Source organism: Pseudophryne corroboree, chromosome 6 (genome assembly GCF_028390025.1).
Source record: "Pseudophryne corroboree isolate aPseCor3 chromosome 6, aPseCor3.hap2, whole genome shotgun sequence".
In the NCBI taxonomy this organism is placed as follows: domain Eukaryota; kingdom Metazoa; phylum Chordata; class Amphibia; order Anura; family Myobatrachidae; genus Pseudophryne; species Pseudophryne corroboree.
In genome coordinates this window covers 69077706-69093414 of record NC_086449.1, presented here as the reverse complement: position 1 = coordinate 69093414, position 15709 = coordinate 69077706, and the positions used below count along the sequence as shown (strand labels likewise).

General features: G+C 43.3%; 1 protein-coding gene across 1 annotated transcript in view; it reads left to right on the top strand.

Moving 5' to 3' along the window:
• The first annotated feature begins 619 nt into the window (after window positions 1–619).
• The window catches only part of LOC134936171 (zinc finger protein 84-like), a 76798-nt gene continuing 61708 nt past the window's right edge, over window positions 620–15709 (top strand). The window contains exon 1 of the mRNA XM_063931103.1: window positions 620–800. The gene's annotated coding sequence lies outside the window, so the exon portion shown is untranslated. The remainder of the gene's footprint in view (window positions 801–15709) is intronic.

Here is a 15709-nt window from a genome sequence, read left to right as displayed (position 1 = left end):
CCGCCAAAATCCACCTCGGCTTTTTACAGCTGCCGTGCTGCAGAGACACATGCAGCGCAATGTGTCCTTTCACACAGCCCCAGCCCAACTGCCGGGTTGCAGCCGGAACTATCCACAGGAAGGTTCGGCTGGGGCCGTGCCGTCTTTGAAGGCAGTGGACTCTGTGTGTGAAGGGGAGCTTTTACACATAACAGGTTTTTTTTCAAGCCGTGTCTTCTGCTGCGCATGCGCACAACATTACATACAGCTAAAAAGGGGTTGTGTGTGAAAGACTTTGGGGGACATTTACTAAGCAGTGATAAGAGCAGAGAAGTGAGCCAGTGGCGAAGTTGCCCATGGCAACCAATCATCACTGAAGTAACATCTATAATTTGCATATTATAAAATGATACAGAGCTGCTGATTGGTTGATGGGGAAATTTCTCCACTGAGTCACTTCTCCGTCCTTATCACTGCTTAGTAAATGTACCCCTTACCGTGTCCCCCGCCCAGTCCCTTCCCTTTATCTTTAGTATTCTAGACCTGTCTCTACGTCCTCCTCCGTGTTCCCGCCCAGTCTCCGCCCCCTTCTCCGTGTCTCCGCCCTCTTCTCTGCATCTCCAACCAGTTTCTACCCATCCGCCCAGTCTCCGCCCCCACCTTCGTGTCCTCCCACCCACTCTCCTCCGCTCCGTGTCCCTTCCCAGTCACTTCTCCCGGGTGATTCCACTGACTGGCGTGGAGCAACGCTCGTAGTCGTACACAGGAGCTGTGGGAAAAGGAGAAGCGCCGCGGTCAGTGAGTGTACGGCAGAGAGTGAGGTGAGTGCGGGGACCCTGGTGCTTGGGAGGCTGCTCCTTCTCCCGGGTGTAGCCCTCTATGTGATTCCGGCGCCCCCTCCTCTTACTCCCCTGTAGCTGCATGTGCGGTGCTGGTCACTATGTGCTGCTGGGGGAGTCCGCCAATCCACATCTAAAATGTTATATGTTTAGCGGGTGTTATATGACCCTTGGGTGACATTGTTGGGGGGTGTTATATAACCTTTGGATCACATTGTTAGGGGGGATGTGGTCACATTGTTGGGGGGGGGGGGGGGGGGGTGTTATGTCCGTTGGGTCACATTGTTAGGGAGGGAGGGGTGTCATATGACCCTTGGGTTACATTGTTGGGGGGGGGGGTTATATGACCCTTGGGTTACATTGTTGGGGGGGGAGGGGGGGGTAATTCTAGAGAGTCAGTTCTATCTCATACCAATTAACAGGAATATTTCCTGAGAAATGATCCCAAATATAGAGACTGAGTATAAATAGGTGTAAGTATATAAATTGACTCCAATAAAGAGTTGATTGGATTAATTGTCACCGCTGTATGTCTATAAAAGGTATAATTCTAGATCAGAATCTGCTGAAAAATGGATATCTATGTCTCAAAAAATATTTTTTTTTTGAGAAGAGTATATAGTCTCGCATTCACTATCCATATTATTACACCGATAATGATTTGGGCATACGTATGGGGTGAAGTTGCTTAGGGGTTATGGCAGTCCCAATTATAATGTGGAGCTTTAAGGGATACAGCAATCCCAATTTTAATATCCAGAAACCCACATATATTGCCAACCTAAGTAGGTTCTATATATTCCCATATGTCAGAACAACTTAAATTCACTCTCTGTTATTTATTTCATTCAGAGGTATATGGACAAATTTCTCAGGGAAATAGCACTCCTAGTAGGAGTATACATCAGCCGCCATACATCCTATCCCTTTGTGATGTATCATTCTCATAATGTAATTGGACATATAATATAGAGTGGTGCTCTGTATCCACTATAACATTGTATATTGTGTCTTTAGTGGTACATTAACTAGATATCCATTGAATGCTAATAGGAATTGCAGCCTTTATGATTTATACACTCTCCAAATAGTTACTGCTTCGGTGTTCTATTAGATCATGCAGCTGCCGTCTGGTTCTAAGTATTGGCAGTTTACTTGCTACAATGTTAGTATATTGATATTATTACTATCACTGCCACTTAGTTTCCTAAGAATATCTCATTGTAACAACCTTGTATGGAAATAGTATGACATATATAGGGTGGTCTTCAGTATGCTGACTGTCGGGATCCCGGCGCACAGTATACCGGCGCCGGGATCCCGACAGCCGACATACCGACAATTTTTCTCCCCCATGGGGGTCCACCCCCCCCGTGCCCGCAGCGCAGCTAGCCACACTGTCGGTATGCCGGCGGTCGGGCTCCTGGCGCCGGTATGCTGGTCGCCGGGAGCCCGGCCGCCGGCATACCATACTACACCCCATATATAATGCGGCTGGTATCTGAAACAATTGGCATAAGTTTTAGAATCTTTGATAGGATTCTGGTTGTCAGTATTTACACTGGTTCAAATGTCACAAAATAACTTGAATCAGATAATTAACGTAATCGGCATATGTTGATGCAAGTAACCTATTGTCATGTACATGTATTCAGGTTTCTACTGTTCAGTAGTTTTTCTTATCAGTAGGAGTCAGCTGCTGTCAGCATGTGGTATGCAGTATGCTAACAGCAGAACTCCTACTGATAAGAAAACCTTTACTGAACAGTAGAAAACTGAATACACTGAGGCTGCAATTCCTATTCGCATTCAATGGATATCTAGTTAATGTACCACTAAAGCCACAATATACAATGTTATAGTGGATACAGAGCACCACTCTTTATTGTATGTCCAATTACATTATGAGAATGATACATCACAAAGGGATAGGATGTATGGCGGCTGATGTATACTCTTACTAGGAGTGCTATTTCCCTGAGAAATTTGTCCATATACCTCTGAATGAAATAAATAACAGAGAGTGAATTTAAGTTGTTCTGACATATGGGAATATATAGAACCTACTTAGGTTGGCAATATATGTGGGTTGTTGGATATTTAAAATTGGGATTGCTGTATCCCTTAAAGCTCCACAATATAATTGGGACTGCCATAACCCCTAAGCAACTTCACCCCATACGTATGCCCAAATCATTATCTGTGTAATAATATGGATAGTGAATGTGACATTATATACTCTTCTAAAAAAAAAAAATTTTTTTTTTGAGACATAGATATCCATTTTTCAGCAGATTCTGGTCTAGAACTATACGTACAGACGTACAGCGGTGACATAATTAATCCAATCAACTCTCTATTGGAGTCAATTTATATACTTATACCTATTTATACTCAGTCTCTATATTTGGGATAATTTCTCAGGAGATATTCCTGTAGCGTAATTGGTATGAGATAGAACGGAATCTCTAGAATTATTAATCTGGAGAGTGAGATCTACCAGTAATTATTGTGACAGCCATTAGATAAATAGAACCAAACATCAATTTGTCACAAATACCCTCTTGCGTAATAAAAAATATATATATGATATGGCTGGAAGTTCAATAAATCAAAACTTGTTTTTAAATTTTATATATTTAATAAAAATAAATAAATTTCATAAATAAGGAACTTGACCGGTCAACAAAATACTTAACAATCAAATATTCATATACACTATTATAAGCTTCCTATGGAGGTGGATCAAAGCGTATTCTGTGCACAGATAAGTATAATATCATAAACGGATATAATTCAGTCCATATACTCAATTTAAGAGAATTGCAAATATCAGCTATAGTACAAACCGGCAAAGCAAATGTTTATCCTTAAGAGTTACTTTGTATTAGTTCCTCAATATGTTGCTACTCAGCAAGAAAACAAAATGATGTATGAAGACCGCTCCACACTGGAGCCTCACGTGCAGCTCCTACCAGCACTGATAGCACGGGGGAGTCTCAGTACCAATCGAGGAAGTCTCTGGCTGCGGGAACCGGCACCTGCGTCGGCGCCTGCTATGTTGAATATCACCCGACTTCCAAGCTCTGTGAGACCACACCTCTAAGCGCCGTTTGCAACATCAAAGCAGCAGTCGCTCTCCTCCCGATATTGGTCTGGCTGGATATGATGACAGTAGGCGGCAATGCCAATGTGGGTTTGTAGCTGGTGCAAGAGTCCAAAAGTACTGCCTCTGACGCGTTTCGCTCCTCTCACGGGGGCTTTATCAAAGAATGAACTCCAAATGTTCCAGGACCCTTTTTAAAGGAGAGATCATTACTCCTATTGGTGAATCTAATGATAGATGTAAAACACATGTTCCGACATCTGCTTGATTCCACCTCCTGATCCAACCTCCTTAAATTAGTATAAAAAAGCACATAGGCTCTATCTTTAGTTAATATATCATGATCTTTAATGTATAGCAAAAAATATAAATAGATAAATAATAAACACAACTTTTGTCCATAAAAAATACAAAAATATAAATATAGATATATATGCCCGCTTGTCCATATACTATCTCTATACTTCCTTTTAGCAATAGTCCAGGTAGTAAACAGCCGGGGAAAAAAGGTGTGTGTGTGTGTATATGTGTGTGTATATGTGTGTGTATGTATATCTATATCTATATCTATATCTATATCTATATCTCCTATCTATATCTATCTCTAAGATTTTACTCACCGGTAAATCTATTTCTCGTAGTCCGTAGTGGATGCTGGGGACTCCGTAAGGACCATGGGGAATAGCGGGCTCCGCAGGAGACTGGGCACATATAAGAAAGATTTAGGACTACCTGGTGTGCACTGGCTCCTCCCACTATGACCCTCCTCCAGACATCAGTTAGGATACTGTGCCCGGAAGAGCTGACACAATAGGGAAGGATTTTGACTCCCGGGTAAGACTCATACCAGCCACACCAATCACACCGTATAACTCGTGATATTATACCCAGTTAACAGTATGAACATAACAGAGCCTCTCAACAGATGGCTCAACAAGAACCCGTTTAGTTAACAATAACTATATACAAGTAATGCAGACAGTCCGCACTTGGGACGGGCGCCCAGCATCCACTACGGACTACGAGAAATAGATTTACCGGTGAGTAAAATCTTATTTTCTCTGACGTCCTAGTGGATGCTGGGGACTCCGTAAGGACCATGGGGATTATACCAAAGCTCCCAAATGGGCGGGAGAGTGCGGATGACTCTGCAGCACCGAATGAGAGAACTCCAGGTCCTCCTCAGCCAGGGTATCAAATTTGTAGAATTTTGCAAACGTGTTTGGCCCTGACCAAGTAGCAGCTCGGCAAAGTTGTATAGCCGATACCCCTCGGGCAGCCGCCCAAGATGAGCCCACCTTCCTTGTGGAATGGGCCCTTACTGATTTAGGATGCGGCAGTCCAGCCGCAGAATGCGCCAGGTGAATTGTGCTACAAATCCAGCGAGCAATAGTCTGCTTAGAAGCAGGAGCACCCATCTTGTTGGGTGCATACAGGATAAATAGCGAGTCAGTTTTCCTGACTCCAGCCGTCCTGGAAACATAAATTTTCAAGGCCCTAACTACGTCCAGTAACTTGGAATCCTCCAAGTCCCTAGTAGCCGCAGGCACTACAATAGGTTGGTTCAAGTGAAAAGCTGACACCACCTTAGGGAGAAACTGGGGACGAGTCCTCAATTCTGCCCTATCCATATGGAAAATCAGATAAGGGCTTTTACATGACAAAGCCGCCAATTCTGATACACGCCTGGCCGATGCCAAGGCCAATAACATGACCACTTTCCACGTGAGATATTTTAGATCCACGGTTTTTAGTGGCTCAAACCAATGTGATTTTAGGAAACTCAACACCACATTGAGATCCCAAGGTGCCACTGGAGGCACAAAAGGGGGCTGAATATGCAGCACGCCTTTTACAAATGTCTGAACTTCAGGTAGTGAAGCTAGTTCTTTCTGGAAGAAAATCGACAGAGCCGAGATCTGTACCGTAATGGAGCCTAATTTCAGGCCCATAGTCACTCCTGCTTGTAGGAAGTGTAGAAATCGACCCAGTTGAAATTCCTCTGTTGGGGCCTTTCTGGCCTCACACCAAGCAACATATTTTCGCCATATGCGGTGATAATGTTTTGCAGTTACATCTTTCCTGGCTTTAATCAGCGTAGGAATGACTTCCTCCGGAATGCCCTTTTCCTTTAGGATCCGGCGTTCAACCGCCATGCCGTCAAATGCAGCCGCGGTAAGTCTTGGAACTGACAGGGCCCCTGCTGTAGCAGGTCCTGTCTGAGCGGCAGAGGCCATGGGTCCTCTGAGAGTAACTCTTGAAGTTCCGGGTACCAAGACCTTCTTGGCCAATCCGGAACAATGAGTATAGTTATTACTCCACTTTTCCTTATTATCCTCAGTACCTTGGGTATGAGAGGAAGAGGAGGGAACACATAAACCGACTGGTACACCCACGGTGTCACTAGAGCGTCCACAGCTATCGCCTGAGGGTCCCTTGACCTGGCGCAATATTTTTCTAGTTTTTTGTTTAGGCGGGACGCCATCATGTCCACCTGTGGCTTTTCCCAATGGTTTACTATCTGTTGGAAGACTTCTGGATGAAGTCCCCACTCTCCCGGGTGAAGGTCGTGTCTGCTGAGAAAGTCCGCTTCCCAGTTGTCCACTCCCGGAATGAACACTGCTGACAGTGCTAACACGTGATTTTCCGCCCATCGGAGAATCCTTGTGGCTTCTGCCATCGCCGCCCTGCTTCTTGTGCCGCCCTGTCGGTTTACATGGGCGACCGCCGTGATGTTGTCTGACTGGATCAGAACCGGTTGGTTTTGAAGCAGGGCCTTTGCCTGACTCAGGGCATTGTAAATGGCCCTCAGTTCCAGAACATTTATGTGTAGGGAAGTCTCCTGACTTGTCCAAAGTCCTTGGAAGTTTCTTCCCAGCGTGACTGCCCCCCAGCCCCGAAGGCTGGCATACGTGGTCACCAGGACCCAGTCCTGTATGCCGAATCTGCGGCCCTCCACGAGATGAGCACTCTGCAGCCACCACAAGAGACACCCTGGTCCTTGGAGACAGGGTTATCAGCCGATGCATTTGAAGATGCGATCCAGACCATTGGTCCAAGAGGTCCCACTGAAATATTCTGGCATGGAACCTGCCGAATGGGATTGCTTCGTAGGAAGCCACCATCTTTCCCAGGACTTGCGTGCAGTGATGCACCGACACCTGTTTTGGTTTTAGGAGGCCTCTGACTAGAGACGACAGCTCCTTGGCTTTCTCCTCTGGGAGAAACACTTTTTTCTGGACTGTGTCCAGAATCATTCCCAGGAACAGTAGACGTGTCGCAGGAACCAGCTGTGACTTTGGAATATTCAGAATCCAACCATGCTGGTGTAGCACCTCCTGAGATAGTGCTACGCCCACTAACAACTGCTCTCTGGATCTCGCTTTTATCAGGAGATCGTCCAAGTATGGGATAATTAAAACTCCCTTTTTTCGAAGGAGTATCATCATTTCGGCCATTACCTTGGTAAATACCCTCGGTGCCGTGGACAGGCCAAACGGCAACGTCTAGAATTGGTAATGACAATCCTGTACCACAAATCTGAGGTACTCCTGGTGAGGATGGTAAATTGGGACATGTAGGTAAGCATCCTTGATGTCCAGAGATACCATGTAATCCCCCTCTTCCAGGCTTGCAATAACCGCCCTGAGCGATTCCATCTTGAACCTGAATTTTTTTATATATGTGTTCAAGGATTTTAAATTTTAAAATGGGTCTCACCGAACCGTCCGGTTTCGGTACCACAAACATTGTGGAATAGTAACCCCGTCCTTGTTGAAGTAGGGGCACTTTGACTATCACCTGCTGGGAATACAGCTTGTGAATTGCCTCTAACACAGCCTCCCTGTCTGAGGGAGTCGTTGGTAAGGCAGATTTGAGGAAACGGCGGGGGGGGGGGAGACGTCTCGAATTCCAGCTTGTACCCCTGAGATACCACTTGAAGGATCCAGGGATCTACTTGTGAGCGAGCCCACTGATTGCTGAAGTTTTTGAGACGGGCCCCCACCGTACCTGGCACCGCCTGTTGAGCCCCAGCGTCATGCGACGGACTTAGCAGATGAAGCGGGGGAGGACTTTTGTTCCTGGGAAATGGCTGAATGCTGCAGCTTTTTCCCTCTACCTCTGCCTCTTGGCAGAAAAGACGCGCCTCTACCTCGCCTGCTCTTTTGGGGACGAAAGGACAGCACCTGATAATACGGTGTTTTCTTTGGTTGTGAGGGGACATGTGGAAAAAGGCTGACTTCCCAGCCGTTGCTGTGGACACCAGGTCCGAAAGACCATCCCCAAACAACTCCTCACCCTTGTAAGGCAAAACTTCCATGTGCCTTTTAGAATCTGCATCCCCTGTCCACTGCCGGGTCCATAACCCTCTCCTGGCAGAAATGGACAGTGCACTGATTTTAGATGCCAGCCGGCAAATATCCCTCTGTGCATCTCTCATGTAAAAGACCGCATCTTTAATATGCTCTATGTTAAGCAATATAGTGTCCCTGTCTAGGGTGTCAATGTTTTCTGACAGGGATTCTGACCACGCAGCTGCAGCACTGCACATCCAGGCTGAAGCAATAGCTGGTCGCAGTATAACACCAGTATGTGTATATATAGCCTTCAGGAGAGCCTCCTGCTTTCTATCAGCAGGTTCCTTTAGGGCGGCCGTATCCGGAGATGGTAGTGCCACCTTTTTTTGATAGATGTGTAAGCGCTTTATCCACCCTAGGTGGTGTTTCCCAACGTGACCTATCCTCTGGCGGAAAAGGGTACGCCATTAGTAATTTTTTTGAAATTACCAATTTTCTATCGGGGGAAGCTCACTCTACCTCACACACATCATTTAATTCTTCAGAAGGGGGAAAGACCACTGGTAGTTTTTTCTCCCCAAACATAATACCCTTTTTTGTGGTACCTGGGGTTACATCAGAAATGTGTAAAACATTTTTCATTGCCTCATTCATATAACAAGTGGCCCTAGTGGACATTACATTTGCGTCATCGTCGTCGACAATGGTATCAGTATCCGTGTCGACATCCGTGTCTGCCATCTGAGGTAGCGGGCGCTTTAGAGCCCCGGATGGCCTTTGAGACGCCTGGGCAGGCACGAGCGGAAAAGCCGGCTGTCCCGCATTTGGCATGTCGTCAAATTTTTTATGTAAGGAGTCGACTCTTTCGCGTAATTCCTTCCACAAGTCCATCCACTCAGGTGTCTGCCCCGCAGGGGGTGACATCACATTTACAGGCATCTGCTCCTCCTCCACATCAGCCTCCTCATCAAACATGTCGACACAGCCGTACCGACACACCGCGCACACACAGGGAATGCTCTGATAGAAGACAGGACCCCACAAAGCCCTTTGGGGAGACCGAGGGAGAGTATGCCAGCACACACCAGAGCGCTATATAATACAGGGATTAACTAAATTATATCCCCTTATAGCTGCTGTATATGTATATTGCGCCTAAATTTAGTGCCCCCCCCTCTCTATTTTACCCTTTCTGTGGTGTAGTCTGCAGGGGAGAGCCAGGGAGCTTCCTTCCAGCGGAGCTGTGAGGGAGAAATGGCGCCAGTGTGCTGAGGGAGATAGCTCCGCCCCTTTTTCGGCGGACTTTTCTCCCGCTGTCTTCTGTATTCTGGCAGGGGTAATTATCACATATATAGCCCCTGGGCTATATATTGTGATATATTTGCCAGCCAAGGTGTATTTATTGCTGCTCAGGGCGCCCCCCCCCTAGCGCCCTGCACCCTCAGTGACCGAAGTGTGAAGTGTGTATGAGGAGCAATGGCGCACAGCTGCAGTGCTGTGCGCTACCTTGGAGAAGACTGATGTCTTCAGCCGCCGATTTTCTGGACTCTTCCTGCTTCTGGCTCTGTAAGGGGGCCGGCGGCGCGGCTCCGGGACCGAACATCAATGGTCGGTTCCATGCGGTCGATCCCTCTGGAGCTAATGGTGTCCAGTAGCCTAAGAAGCCCAAACTATCCACAGTTAGGTAGGTTCGCTTCTTCTCCCCTTAGTCCCTCGTTGCAGTGAGCCTGTTGCCAGTAGGTCTCACTGTAAAATAAAAAACCTAAATTATACTTTCTATCTAGGAGCTCAGGAGAGCCCCTAGTGTGCATCCAGCTCGAGCCGGGCACAGGATTCTAACTGAGGTCTGGAGGAGGGTCATAGTGGGAGGAGCCAGTGCACACCAGGTAGTCCTAAATCTTTCTTAGATGTGCCCAGTCTCCTGCGGAGCCCGCTATTCCCCATGGTCCTTACGGAGTCCCCAGCATCCACTAGGACGTCAGAGAAATATATATATATATATATATATATATATATATATATATATATATATATATATATATATAATAAATATATAGATAGATCTATATCTATCTCTCTCTCTCATATATATATATATATATATATATATATATATATATATATATATTTATATCTCTCTCTCTCTATATCTATATATATCTATATATATCTATATATATATATATATATATCTCTCTATATATATATATATATATATATATATCTCTATCTATATATCTATATATCTCTATCTATATATCTATATATCTATATATATATATCTCTATCTCTCTATATATATATATCTATATCTCTATCTATATCTCTATCTATATATATATATATATCTCTATCTATATATATCTCTCTGTATGCATTCACACATAACACATCCACCCATATGGTGAATCGAACTCGCTACCCTGATCTTCACAGTCCGTTGCTCTACCGTTCAGCCATCACTAGCCCTTAATGGCCATATCCAATATTAACAAGTTGTTATACTACATGGCTTTAATATGATCCCTACATAATATAAGGGATTATATGTATACATGCACACGCCGATACATAGACCCATACATATCTCCCTTTGAACAGATAAATTGTTCATGTTAATGACGCATGTTATGCGCATCCTAACCCCTCTTTTTCTGTAATAATATATTCTCGTATAGTGCATTTCTCTTTCGTAGTGAATGATTCTATTTCGCTAGATTTATTCACTAAGTGTCCACATGTAAGGCATCTTCCCTTCCCACATCTATAACAACCCACAACAGGTTTCCCCAACCAGGTTAAAGGGGTAGAATAATTTGTCTCCCTCTGGGGTTTTCTCAACATACTGGGGGCTATTACATTTTTCAGTGAGCAATTCTTTTTAAATATAATCTGGGGGTCTGGTAGAATCGCGGATTGTAATATACTGTCTTGTTGTAAAATTCTCTTTTACCACCTTTTTGATCTCCAAAGACTGATTATTATATTTAGTTATAAATCGCATCCGTGCTGGAGTTTCCCTACTCGATAAATCATGTGAGATAGTCTTTTTCTTATTCATTAATAGTGTATTTCTATCACTCTTCACTATTTTATTACAAGCTGTTAATACCATATCCTTCGGATAACCTCTTGTTACAAAATCCTGTGTCATTTCATTAGCCTGTTCCCTAAAATCTTCCATATTAGAACAATTCCTACGTAACCTGCCAAATTGACTGTATGGTACATTACGTAACCATGGTTTGTAATGGTTACTGGAATAGTGGAGGAAATTATTGGTACCAACTTCCTTTTTATAATTTTTTGTAACTATATTCCCTTCACTTGAGGAGATGGCCAGATCCAAATAATTAACCATAATTTGTCACGATCCAGGTAATTCCTTATCAGTATTTACCTTCCAAATGCCTCCTGAGACTGTCCCAGTGTTCCAAGCCTGGATTCCATCTGCACAGTCTGCATGCAGCACGCTGCATCTCATTGTCTCTAATCTCTTTACTGTGATTCTGGCAGCTTCATGGTTAAAGCTCACATGCAAGTTACAAACAATCTTTCCCTCCAAAAGCAAATATGGGCGCAGCCATGTTTGCTTTCATCACATGTTGCTTTTCAGCCTATCAGCTGCACTCTGGTTTCTTCTACCTAATTATCCAGCAGCTGCACTCTAGACTCTGCTTTATCAGCCAGCCAATCCCTGTTTCCCAGCTGGTATAAATATCTTGTTCCTGGGCTGGAAAGAGGTCAGTGCTTCAATTGTCTTCAGTGATTCCAGTGTGCAGTTCTCCCATGGACTTTCTCTGCAGTACAGCCTGACTCTGCAGTGTCTCAACATTGCACCCTGTGACTGGCAGTTACCCGACACCGGCTTCTAGCTTCCAGCGGTGCTCTGCCCTGCCAGTAACCATCGGTGTTCCGCCATCGATTCCCAGTAACCATCGGTGTTCCGCCATTGGTCCCAAAGTAACCATCGGTGTTCCGTCATCGATTCCAAGTCACCATCGGTGTTCCGTCATCGATCCCAAGTATTTCTCTGAACTGTTTCCTATTACCAGTACCAAGTCATCAGTATTCCTCTGAACTGTGTTTAATAAAACCTTTGAACTTTTCCTTGTTGTCGTGGTCACGCCTTCGGGCATTTGTTCTAAAGGTTCTCTGCAGGTCCAAGAACCCTGTACTGCCTCCCAGGTACACATATACCTCAGCCCCTACAACTGAGGCTTCCCCCTGGTCAGCACCAGCCCTCAGTTGTGACATAATTTTACTGTAAGTGTGCGTGAATTTTAAATTATACTCATTAGTGTTTAAAAACGTGACAAAATCAAGTGCCAAATCTAAATCCCCCATCCCAAATAAAAAATAGGTCATCTATATAACAGCCATAGAATACCAGGATCGCGCCGAAGGGTCCACTCCAAATGAACTGATCTTCAAACCTTCCCATATTTAAATTTGCAAAACTCTGCGCAGACCTGGTACCCATGGCCGTCCCCAATACCCGTAAAAAGAAATCACCCTCAACAACAAAATAATTGTGTTCCAAAATAACCTAATAGCAGAAAGTAAAAAACCTCCTAGTCTCTCTGAAAAATCTGGACTATTTTTCAAAAAATTACCAATAGATTCAACCCCTTTATCATGGGGGATACGAGTGTACAATGCCTGTACGTCCAATGAAAGAAATGCATAATTAGATTTCCATTTTATGTTTTTTAAAGAATTAAGCAAACTGGTCGTATCCCTTATATAGGATTTCAGAGAGACCACGGACCTTTGTAAATAATAATCAATAAATTGTGACAAATTAGAAGTGAGGGACCCAATACCTGAAATGATAGGACAACCCGGGGGTGATGTGAGGGATTTGTGTATTTTAGGAATGTGATAAAAAATAGGTATAATAGGGTGATTTATAAACAGAAAATAATATTCATCTTTGGAGATGACCTCCCCTCTAAGTTCTAAGTGCTTCCTCCAACAGTTCCCTATATTGTTTTATTGTTTCTGAAATAACAATGTAGGATCTTTTATACAGTTTGCTATAAAAAGTAATATCATGCAATTGATTATAAGCTTCTTTTAGGTAGAATTCTCTGGTCCTTAACACTACCCCCCCCCCCCCCCTTTATCAGCACACCTGATCACCAAAGAGTGGTCTCGCTCAAGTTCTTTTAATGCTCTACGTTCTCTTGAATTGAGGTTAGACCACCCAGATTTCTTATCACAAATCCTCTGAAAATCATCCGTAGTTTTCTTATAGAAATATACGATGGTATTCGATTTGTGACACACAGGGTTAAATTGTGATTTCCTCTTAAAGTGGTTCACCCCTTCCTCTTTACTTGTTGTACCCTTAATATCATATAGCTGTACTGTTTTTTGATACTGAGTATCAATGTGATTCTCATCCCATAAATTTTCTAATTCCAATAATGCCCCCATATCAGTTTTATCCAATATAACCGGGGCTACTTCATCAGTCTTAAGTTTTTTTAGAGGCAAAATACCTCTTGCGACACAGATCGCGTGTAAAATAGTTCAATTCAACGAACAGGTCAAACATATTAGGACCTTGTGAGGGAGCAAAATTTAGTCCCTTCTTCAAAAGAGTTATTTGTTCATTACTAAGAGACCAGTTCGTTAAGTTGAAAATACCTTTCTGGTCTATTGGAATCGAGCCTTTCTTACGTAATTTCCTCCCTCCTCTTCTTCCTCTTGTTCTCTGGGTCTTTTGGACATATCTCTGGTTAGGGGGGCAAACCGATTGTGAGTGTTGAATTTTCCTAATTTTGTGTTCCCCTCTAAAAATCACTAGTGGGGGTTTCTTGTTGATCAATGTTGGTCTTCCTAAATCTTTTCTGACTATATGTGGGAGTGAAGTTAGAATGTTGGTTTCTGGTTTCATTCCTAGACTGCTTACCCCATTCTTTTACTGGAGACCTGCGAAATTGATGTTTGACGTATGAAGGTTTCCTATTCTCATATGGGCTCCTTGAATATTGGGATGTGGCCTGTTGTGTGTAAACATCATTTCTTTGCTGATTACGTGGGAAATGTTTACGATAGGTCCTCACTTGGCCGTCCCTATAGTCCATTATCATATTCAATAGTTTCTTGTTTTTCATTTCTACCAATTCTTTCTCAGAGTGTTCAACTCGTAGATTAGTATTTCTATCTCTTTCAGAGAATAAAGGCAAGTATATATAGTTCAATAGAGATATCAAGTTCCTTATAAGGTCAACGTCGCGTTAATAAGGAGTTTGTAGTTGAGAACATTAGTATATAGGGTTTAATTTTGGGAAATTATGTTAATGTGGATTGAAATTGTATAAGGAATACTCTGGTTAGCAGGGCTGAGGGTGGAGGAATGGTAGAAAAACGGACTAGGAAAGGTGGGATCGCGAGTTCAATCCACGGAGTGGGGAGATTAGCCATTGATATTAATGTTTATTTACATTGTTTATTATTTTTTATATTATTACAGAAAAAGAGGGGTGAGGATGCGCATAACGTGTCATTAACATGAACAATTTATCTGTTCAAAGGTAGATATGTATGGGCCTATATATGGGCGTGTGCATGTATACATATAGGGGGTAATTCCAAGTTGATCGCAGCAGGATTTTTGATAGCAATTGGGCAAAACCATGTGCACTGCAGTGGGGGGCAAATATAACATGTGCAGAGAGAGTTAGATTTGGGTGGGTTATTTTGTTTCTGTGCAGGGTAAATACTGGCTGCTTTATTTTTACACTGCAAATTAGATTGCAGTTTGAACACACCACACCCAAATCTAACTCTCTCTGCACATGTTATATCTGCCTTCCCTGCAGTGCACATGGTTTTGCCCAATTGCTAACAAAAATCCTGCTGCGATCAACTTGGAATTACCCCCATAATCCCTTATACAGGTTGAGTCTCCCTTATCCAAAATGCTTGGGACCAGAGGTATTTTGGATATCGGATTTTTCCGTATTTTGGAATAATTGCATAACATAATGAGATATCATGGCGATGGGACCTAAATCTAAGCACAGAATGCCTTTATGTTTCATATACACCTTATACACACAGCCTGAAGGTCATTTTAGCCAATATTTTTAATAACTTTGTGCATTAAACAAAGTGTGTCTACATTCACACAATTCATTAATGTTTCATATACACCTTATACACACAGACTGGAGGTCATTTAATACAATATTTTTAATAACTCTGTCTATTAAACAAAGTTTGTGTACATTGAGCCATCAGAAAACAAAGTTTCACTGTCTCACTCTCCGTCAAAAAATTCCGTATTTCGGAATATATGGATATGGGATACTCAACCTGTATTATGTAGGGATCATATTAAAGCCATGTAGTATAACAACTTGTTAATATTGGATATGGCCATTAAGGGCTAGTGATGGCTGAACGGTAGAGCAACGGACTGTGAAGATCAGGGTAGTGAGTTCGATTCACCATATAGATGGATGTGTTATGTG